This window comes from Oncorhynchus mykiss, chromosome 2 (genome assembly GCF_057628025.1).
Source record: "Oncorhynchus mykiss isolate SJ-2025 chromosome 2, ASM5762802v1, whole genome shotgun sequence".
NCBI classification, from domain to species: Eukaryota; Metazoa; Chordata; class Actinopteri; order Salmoniformes; family Salmonidae; genus Oncorhynchus; species Oncorhynchus mykiss.
Window position 1 is genome coordinate 36,051,398 of NC_143023.1, and position 9,956 is coordinate 36,061,353.

General features: G+C 41.9%; 1 long non-coding RNA gene across 2 annotated transcripts; it reads left to right on the forward strand.

Moving 5' to 3' along the window:
* Positions 1-4,945: 4,945 nt before the first annotated feature.
* On the forward strand, positions 4,946-8,075 carry LOC110488878 (uncharacterized). Of its 2 annotated transcripts, none has more exons than XR_002468497.3 (3): positions 4,946-5,338; positions 6,601-7,095; positions 7,212-8,075. It is a non-coding gene; the product is annotated as an uncharacterized LOC110488878 (long non-coding RNA). The 2 variants fall into 2 exon arrangements; XR_016486325.1 differs by having other exon boundaries at positions 4,957-5,338; positions 6,604-7,095.
* The last annotated feature ends 1,881 nt before the right edge of the window (positions 8,076-9,956 follow it).

Genomic DNA, 9,956 nt, shown 5'->3' on the forward strand with positions numbered 1-9,956 from the left:
ATTGTTAGTGTTTCACGCCCAAAGGGTCTCTGTCCTTCTTTTGTAAATGAAGCGGCCTGTCTTTTATCTGTGCATGAAAAGTCCAACATGGCTGCCACACTAGGAATGGGAAGATCTGAGGTGATGTATTGTTGCGGTCCATCCAGGATGACGCATGGGGCTGGCGATAAAAATCATCACCAGACTCTGTATCATCCACTGGTGTCTACTACAATCCACTAGCCCTCACTTTTGTAACACCGACCATGGCTTTGAAGCTTCAAAAGTTGCCATTTTTGTGTTGATTTGCACATCTCGGATGATGTGATCATTCCCCATTTGAATCATTTCCTCATCATTCCATAGATACACTTGCTTCCGCCTTGCTCTAGGTGTCTAGGATGTCTAGGATGTCTAGGAGCAGCATCTCAGCGTTTTATTTGGCTGCTGTTTCTGTTTGTGGGCTCTGGTGCCTGGCTGGGTATGCTACTGCTCCTGGCAGAATGAAATATTGATTGCAAAGCTAGTCTGCCTGGTCCTATTCACATTGATGTGGGGATCAGCGATAAGAATGTGGTTGTATTGAATTATTCATTTCCTGGAATAATGCAGGTTAAGTACTTGGATGAAGCTACAACAGCGCCATCAACGATTTGAGCGTAAGAAAGTCTTTCTTTTCCTTTTTTTTTTTGAACCTTTATTTAACTAGGCAAGTCAGTTAATCGTATTTATTTATTTATTTACAATGACGGTCTACACCAGCCAAACCCAGGTGACGCTGGACCAATTGTGCGCCGCCCTATGGGACTCAATCACGGCTGGTTGTGATACAGCCTGGATTCAAACCAGGGTCTGTAGTGACTCCTCTAGCACTGAGATGTAGTGCCTCAGACCGCTGCGCCACTCGGGAGCATTGTGCTTAACTCACATTAGTCACACTACAGTATTTTTCAGCCTACCTAACAACCAAACAAGACTGCTGGTGTAACAAACAGTTTCCAGTTGTTTGCCAAGTTACACATCTTGGCCGTGCCACAAATTAAAATGATGGAGGCAAAATTGATTGGTTTTGATAATGCCACACCATTAGCGCAGCTACGTGCAGCAAACTTTCATGATAGAATCAAATGTCTTTGCCTGGAGACAAATAGTACGTTATTGTCTCGTTATAATCATTTCTCATTAATGTCGGAAAAAGGGCACCTCTTCTGAGTGGGTCATTATGAGACCATTAGTGAGTAAATTGTTAAGACGCTGATGAACGATTCCATACTTGTGTTACTGTGATATAAGACACGGCTCACCTTTTCTTCACGTCCCTCGCCCCAATCAAATAATAGTTTTTCATTGTCACGTTTGCCCATTGAGCCACACACATGACAGTTTATGACTGTGTCGAGGTCAAATTCTTCGAGGCAATTACAAAGGCAGTAACACGGTTTGTAATAGATTGTACATTAGATTCCTGTGTATTCAGGTCGAAATGTGACCTCTGTTGTGCATGTTGACCTCTCTGCCTGCTTGCTTGCGTCTCTGTCTGTCTGTCTGTCTGTCTGTCTGTCTGTCTGTCTGTCTGTCTGTCTGTCTGTCTGTCTGTCTGTCTGTCTGTCTGTCTGTCTGTCTGTCTGTCTGTCTGCCTGCCCTCATGTTCCTGTGTCTGTCTGACTGTCAATGTCTCTGTGTACACTCTCTCAGTCCACCAGTCTCTGTGGAGCAGCCTTCTGCCCTTCTCTCTGTCTCTTTCTGCCTGAGAGGGATCTGTCAGTTGCTCAGGGTACCTGTGAGCTTTCATTAGTGTGAGTGGAGGCTTGTCATGGCCCCCCTCCCCGGCCCTCAAAATACCACAGAGACCTTTTCCAGGGAGGCGGTGGGTGATCACTTCTCCCATTCCAGCAGGGAGCTTGAGCTCAGCCCCGTTTCCAATGGATACGGCCCTGCAGGGAACTAGGGCCTATCGACCACTGCAGTCAGCAGCCAGTAATTAGCTGCTTTTCTCCCGCAGAGACAGAGAAGGCCTTGGTTCCATGCTCTCCACAAATTCTAAGACATATTATTTCAATGGGGCTCATTCTATCTTGTGTTTCTATTTCTCCCTTCTCAATCCATTTGTGGTCTGCTCGTGATGTATTACTCTATTCCTCTATATGTGAAGGACGGCTGCGATCAGCATTCAGTACTATCTGCTCTCTGCCCAGAAAGACATGTGTGATAGTTACACACAAAGTCAGAGACGTACAGATAATCCTTGGCTATGTCTGTCAGCTGATGTAGGCGAGACATCTTCTAGCGTGACGAGACGCAGCAATATAAGGTGATGTATGCGTCAAGACCCCCTTGTCTCACAGAATCCACATTAGAAAGTCCCTCAGTTGACAGAAAAATATATAATAGGGCTGCAGTACCGGCTCTGTTCCTTCTTGCACTGAGACCCCTAGATGATTGGTCCTAAAGGGGACAGTGTCATCTCAGACTAACACACGTTTCCAAGGCCAGATCAAAGGTACTGGCTCGTTCCAATACTTCTGTAGACCAGCTAGCTACAGGTGAAAGGTGTGAGTCGTGTTTGACTGGCTGCGACGGAAAACAGGCAGGAGGAATCGGTGTTGATGATGCTCCTGAAGCACAAGGCTTGGTCTGCTCTCACTCTCTCTCTCTCTGTCTTCACTCAGCCTGTGTCCAACTTCAAAGCTGTTTTCTCTCCAGGGTGCCTTGGCAACGAATTCATTTGGTGACAAGAAGGAAGGAGATAGAATCCACTCGAGCACATTGTTACAGCAGAGTAGGAATTGGAAACAGCCAGGGATCACAGTAGCCTATGGATTTCTCGGGTTGACATGGTGATCAAAAAAACTTGTCGACAGGATGAGCTTTGGGCTTCAAAGGGAGTCTGACGACTTTGAGTGGAAGTTGAGGTCAAACAGGGGCATAGCTACACACTGTCCAATATACTCTAGTTACACAGGACATCCCTCTTTCTTTTCTTCTCTGTGTCTCCAGACAGTTAATTTGTACTCTTTTTAATTAATAGCCTCATCTGGTGATTGATTACTTTGTTACTAGGCCCAATAAAAGGAGTCAGTAAAATGGGCAGATGTCTCATCTCATGCCTCATGAAAAGTTCAGAATGAACAGACGGACAATTAAAGCTCAAATTCGTCCCCCCCCCCCAAAATATCACATTTTAGCAAATGTTGCGAGAAGTCCTGAGGAAAAGGAATACTGGAAAGAACAATAGGGCCTCTCTGCGTTGTTAAATAGAGTAGCCCATACTGCAGTACCTTAGGATGCTGTGGATTTTGAGCTTGATGTTGCTGGGCTGCCAGATGATTTTGTTGCCAGGTTGAGGTGGCTGTTCTGTTATCTTTCTGTTAGAACACAGCGGCTTGTAAGTGGGCCAACTCCTCTATCAGCCTGTGGCCAGCTGTCATATTCAGGTGGCAGTGGCTCTGCCACAGTAGTCAAACAGCAGTTAATTAAACTTGGTTATTGGATTGAAGCGTTATCAGCATGTGTGTATATTTTACGAGTTTATAGACCAAACAAAAAAAAAGTAAACCATTGAAAATGTAGCTTGTGTATAATATTTGTATTAACTTCCATATGTCTGACTAGTGAGAATAGCAATGATTCATGAAATGGAGCGAATTTAAAACAGAAAATGATGATGCCTTTTGCAATTATGTGCTACAAGTGATTTGTGCTTGGAGCCCATCAATGATTAATTTGTTGAGCTGAATTTGTTCTTTCACAAAAGCAATTATTGAAGTTTTACACAGTTAACTCTGCAGCTGAAGCAATGACACTTTTCAGAAAGTTTCAATCCCTCCGTTTGCTTTAAGGCCATCTGTTTTGATATGATTGATCAGTACATTTGTGGTCATAATAGTTTTTGTTTAATTGTGTTTTTATTACCAAGATGCACACACAGTGTACTGTGGGACTGCATGGCTGGACTGGCAGCAGTATGGCTATGATTATGAGTCATTATAGCAATTCATTTGACGCCAAACTGTTTTATTTTTCACACTCATTTTCCGAATGCCAAATAAAGGCAGCAAAAGCACTGTTGCACCATGGGACCGCTCATCCATTTTGTACTGTGTAATTTTCCCTAATCCTCTTTGTCTACCTTTTACTTTTCTCATTTGCATTTGAACGAGGGTGAGGTGCAAGCGAGGGTAGTGGGAGGTAAAACTGGTTAATTGTGTAAAGACTAATGAATTTGTCATGTAATGATGAGCGGACTGCCAGAAGTGTGTGAAAAGCGTCGGCTAGGGAGCGGATAAGGCCATGATTTCTCCAAGGCCTTCCTTGTTTACTTTTTTATCATTTGCTATTGAAGATAATGGAGGAAGAGGTGTGTGGACTCACAATAAAATACAAGGTTTTATATTAATTATGTATCTATGTGTGCACTTCTCTCCTGAAAATAATGTGACAACTCTGAGACACTACTCGAAGATAGACTTTATCTCATAGTAAAGTTCTCGGAAAACGACCTTGGATCAAAAGTTATAAATAAGAAACTGGTCAGATTTATAAATACAATAAACCTCACCTTTTTGATAGAACAATTCATTGGGTGCACACTGTACACTCTTAGAGAAAAAGGTATTATCTAGAACCTAATGGTTATTTGGCTGTCCCCATAGGAGAACCTTTGAAGAACCCCTTTTGGTTCCAGGTAGAACCCCAAAAGGGTTCTACCTGAAACCAAAAAGGCTTGTACCTGGAACCAGAAAGGGTTCTCCTATGGGGACAGCTGAATAACCCTTTTTGAACCCTTTTTCTACGTGTGTTCAGGAAACTAGGCGTATGTCACAAGTCACGAGTCAGCAAAATGTGTTTTTTTTTGTAGAAATGCCTTCTCGAACATGTGAACTTTAATGTGCCTATATCAAACTTGTACGTCATCTGTAAATATTCCAGCTAGCCATGATTGGCTGAGATAATGAGTGGGACGGACATGCGAGAGATGAGTTTGGATTGGTCTGCGCTGTTTCATATTGTGTCTATAAAATGAGCTGCTCGTAATGCCTAGATAATCCTTTCTACTGTAGTTTATAACATTTAAATACATAATGTTAGCCATGGATAATTGCAAATATGTTGCTACTGCTCTCAATAATATTGCCTCTCTGAATTTATCAGGCGCTCTCGACTAAGGTCAGTGGGAAAAGTTGTGATGGACTACTTTCTGGACGATGAATGCTGACTCTCTCTCATTCTGAAAATAACACTTTTTGAAATCAGTGGAACACAACAGACCAAACAAGCTGTGCAAACTAAACGGAAACAACACAGGATGTCTTAATAAAGGGGTATCAGTCTGCCGTGAAGGATTCATCCATGTATACAGGTAAGAATTTAGCTACAGATTCAGTTATTATACGTTTCTCATTTTGTCAGAAAGCTGAAGCTTGCTGTTAACTAGCCAGCTGGAGTTCGATGGCTGGCTTGATAACTAACATTAAACCTAATGTTATTTGGTTAACTTTAGCTTGCGATGACAGTCAGTTTGTATTGCTAGTAACGTTACTCTATGGATTTGGATTATAGTTCATTTTTTAGCTAGAGTTAACGTGACATGTATGAGGATTCTGTGTTATGCACTATAGCCCGTTACCATATATGTGATTGAATATTATCTGCTGTTGGCTTGTGTGGATGTATGTGTTATGCAACATAGCTGACTTGAGACATTGTTAACAGTTTCAGGGCCATGGGCCTTTCTCGTGATGGAAAAATACAGAATAACATGAAGACAGGAACTGTGAAATGAGTTGGGGGGGGGGGGGGGGGGCACATTCAGAGCGTGGTGTTGCGAGAACAAACTGTCTTTTGTTAGATAACAGGAGCCAGGTGCGAAATAACGGTATCGAGCATGAGCGCATAGATATTCTTCACAGCAACAGTTACATCTATCAACTGAAGCGCTTAGGGGGCTGGGACCAGCTCTGCGCCAACAATCAACGTTAGGCTGGGTGAGTCTAAACCATGCCCAGTCTCTACTCTGACAGGCTGGCTTGGAAGCAGGAACTATTTCTGACAGAGTATATTTATAATATCTTTGTCAAGAACAAGTCTGTTTGCCCTGCGAGGTGGGACAGAGAGCCCATATATACGAAAATTATATTTACCACTTATTGCTTAGCTAATAAAAAATACATAGTATACAATCGGTGACTCAATGTCATATTTATCCTGATACCAGATTCGAATTGACGCAACCCTAAAACATGTCTCAACAAAAGACCCCAAGTTGAAGCTTGCTGTTAGCTAGCTAACGTTAGCTGAGGTTAGGCGGCTGGCTTGCTAGCTAACATTAACTTGTGTGTATGAGGTGTGTGTAACATTAGTGATGTTTTCTCAGAATGCTATTTCACATTGCTAGTTATAGCCTAATGTTAACTAGCTAACTAGCTAACATTGAACCTATTGGTTAACTTTAGCTAGCTATGACAATTGGTTTGCATTGCTAGTTAAAGCTTGATGTTAGCTAGCCAGCTAACATTACCTGTATGAACTGTGTGTAGTGATATCTCAGAATGCCATGTTGCATCTATTGTATAATAATGCTAAAATATTTGTCCATGGAATTTGTCTTTCACCATCAATCAGTAGAACACGCCTGACTCTGATCCACCAGTCATAGTCATCAAAAAGAGAGGAAGCGCAAGCAATGGCAGCAGCGCAGTCATCAACTGCACGCACCATTTCTTCACCAACTACAGAGTTGGAAAAACACGTGTGGACCTGAATTGTGATAACTGCAGTGGCCAAAACAAGAACAAGTTTGTGCTCTGGTATTGTGCCTGGTGGACCATGCATAAGCTCCAGCATAATCTGGACCTTCACTTCCTGATCACAGGCCACACCAAGTTTGCCCCCAGACTGGCGCTTCGGCCTCATCAAGCAGCTCTTCAGAAAGACCAGAGTGAACACTTTGTCTGAGGTTGCTGGTGTTGTGAAGGACAGCACTGTGACAGGGGTCAACATCCCACAGCTGGTTGGACTGGAGGATGTTACGGTGCTGTTGGAAAGCTATGGCTGGCAACAACACCTGACTCCATACTTCAAGCTGCTGCCACAAATCAAGCAGTACCAGCACTTCAGGTAAAAAAATATTTTCATTGTATGAGGTTATTCTTATCTAAACTAACTTTGAAGGTGAATTGATGTTGTGCAGGCTTGTAATGTCTTCTGATTTTTTGTTATTCCCTGTTTTACAGCTAAGAGGCTTTGGAGCCTGATGTTGTCGCCAAGGAGCATTCGGACTGTCATGATCAGGTTTCAGCTGCTGTGCTACGCTGACATCCTTCCTCCCATAGATGGTCTGCCTGTAAAAGCATCACCTGGACTGGACACAGCTAGACAAACTATCTTTTTGACAAGATCAGGGAGTTTTGCGACGAAGAGGCTATGGACAATCCAAGCCCTGCACCAAAGTCAAGGGCAGGACAGAAACAGGCTCTCCGAATATAGATTCCCTTGTTCATGCGTGGTTTGGACGGACCAGTCATCTGCACTATCTGCAGTGACTCTATTCACATGACTCTCTCCTAACACACACGCCATACGTTGTTGCTACTATTTTTTTGATTATCCCGCTGCTCAGCCACTTTACCCCTGATCGTATGCATATAACTTCCTCGTCTATCACTGATATCGTTATTGATATTGCTCTAGTACATACTGTATATTTTATTTATATTGACACTATCTATTTCTGATATTGCTACTATGTACAAACAATTTTGCTGTACCGTTTACACCTTCTGTAGAGACCAATGACTTAGCAAGACTGATTAATATTGATGTGGGGTTGTAACATGATTTTGTGACATACCACAACAACATCATGTGACCGCATCAAGTGTCCACCACATAAATATAAGTGACGCATGCATCTGTTTATGTACTGTACATGTGCAAAAAAACTAAAACTCCCTCAGGTTGCATGGCCTTAAAACTTATGTATATAATACTATGTGATAAGTGCATGTGTAACAGTATATAAAGTATGCTAATGTACTGGTGTGAAGGCATTTGGGCAGTGGTGTAAAGTACTTAAGTAAAAATACTTTAAAGTACTACTTAAGTAGTTTTTTTGTGGCATCTGTACATTACTATTTATATTTTTGTCAACTTTAACTTCACTACATTCGTAAAGAAAATAATGTACTTTTTTGTCCATACATTTTCCTTGACACCCAGTTCACACACTTATCAAGAGAACATCCCTGGTCATCCATACTGCCTCTGATCTAGCAGACTCACTAAACACAAATGCTTAGTCTGCAAATGATGTTGGAGTGTGCCCTTGGCTCTAACAATATTTTTTATTTTTTATGTTGCTGTCTGGTTTGCTTAATATAATGAATTTGATACTTAAGTACATTGTGCCCCTGGCTATCTGTCAAATATATATTTTTAAATACAATTGTGCCATCTGGTTTAATATAAGAAATTTGAAAGGATTTATACTTTTACTCAAGTATGACAATTTAGTACTTTTTCCACCACTGGATGTGGCTGGAGGTTAAAGCATTTCTTTCACGTGACCATTCAATTTTTAGACAAGTGTGTCCGGGGAAGCGTCATCTAATATTTAGAAAATATTTTTATCTGGACACTTTCTGTTACCTGGAATTTTTCCTTATTGTAGGCTACTACCACTTTTAGTCTTAATCTTTACTAAACCACACACTGTTTAGCACATGACCTCACATGTGAATTCTTAAAGAGATGGGTGGTACTGGCTTAAGAGGGTGTGAACAATGCTGAATGGGTGTAGACAAAGGAGAGCTCTCCAGTAGGTACCAAAACATTCAAAGACCCTTTTCTCAAAAGTGTATGAACTTTCGAAGTAAAAATACTTTCCCATTGTTCCTCAAAAACGCCATTCCAATTTGTAGCTCTGAGTCTCTACTTTAATCCAATGTAAAAAATAAAAAAATGATTTCACATTTTGCTACATAAAACCAAATCCAGATGGTGAGTCACATATTGCCACTTAAACTTCTGTGAAAGGACAGAACATTTTTTGCAGGTCTCCTATATTTATCAGTCATGAAGTATTGACTGAAGGAATAGAATATTTAGGCCTAAAAAAAATGTATGTTGTGTAAATCCATCTATTTTCCTGATGAGAGAGGTGAGAGGGACTTATGTGAATGCTATGCAGGTCTCTGTCTATATCAGTCAGTCCTTCAGTATTGACTGAAGGAATATAATTTACAGTGCTGGATTTTGCAATCTCCTACATGGGTCAAATCCATATATGTTCCTGATAAGAGAGGTGAGCGGGACTACAGAAGAAATCCACAATTACATTAAATCAAATCAAATCAAATCAAATTTTATTTGTCACATACACGTGGTAAGCAGACGTTAATCTGCTCTGTGTAGCAGTCCAGCTTTATAGGGTAAAGATACCAAGGCTTTTCATAATTCATGAATAACTGCCTTCCAGCATTCAACACCATAGTTCCCTCCAAGCTCATCATTAAGCTTGAGGCCCTGGGTCTCAACACCCCACACTGTGCAATTGGGTCCTGGACTTCCTGACGGACCACCCCCAGATGGTGAAGGTAGGAAACAACATCTCCACTTCGCTGATCCTCAACACTGGGGCCCCACAAGGGTGCTTGCTGAGCCCCCTCCTGTACTCCCTTTTCACCCATGACTGGGTAGACATGCACGTCTCCAACTCAATCATCAAGTTTGCAGACGACACAACAGTAGTAGACTTGATTACCAACAACGACGAGACAGCCTACAGGGAGGAGGTCAGGGCTCTCAGAGTGTGGTGAAAATAACGTCTCACTCAACATCAACAAAACAAAGGAGGTGATCGCGGGGAGCACACCCCTATCCACATCGACGGGACAGCAGTGGAGAAGGTGTAAAGTTTTAAGTTCCTCTGCGTACATATCACTGACAAACTGAAATGGTCCACCCACACAGACAGCGTG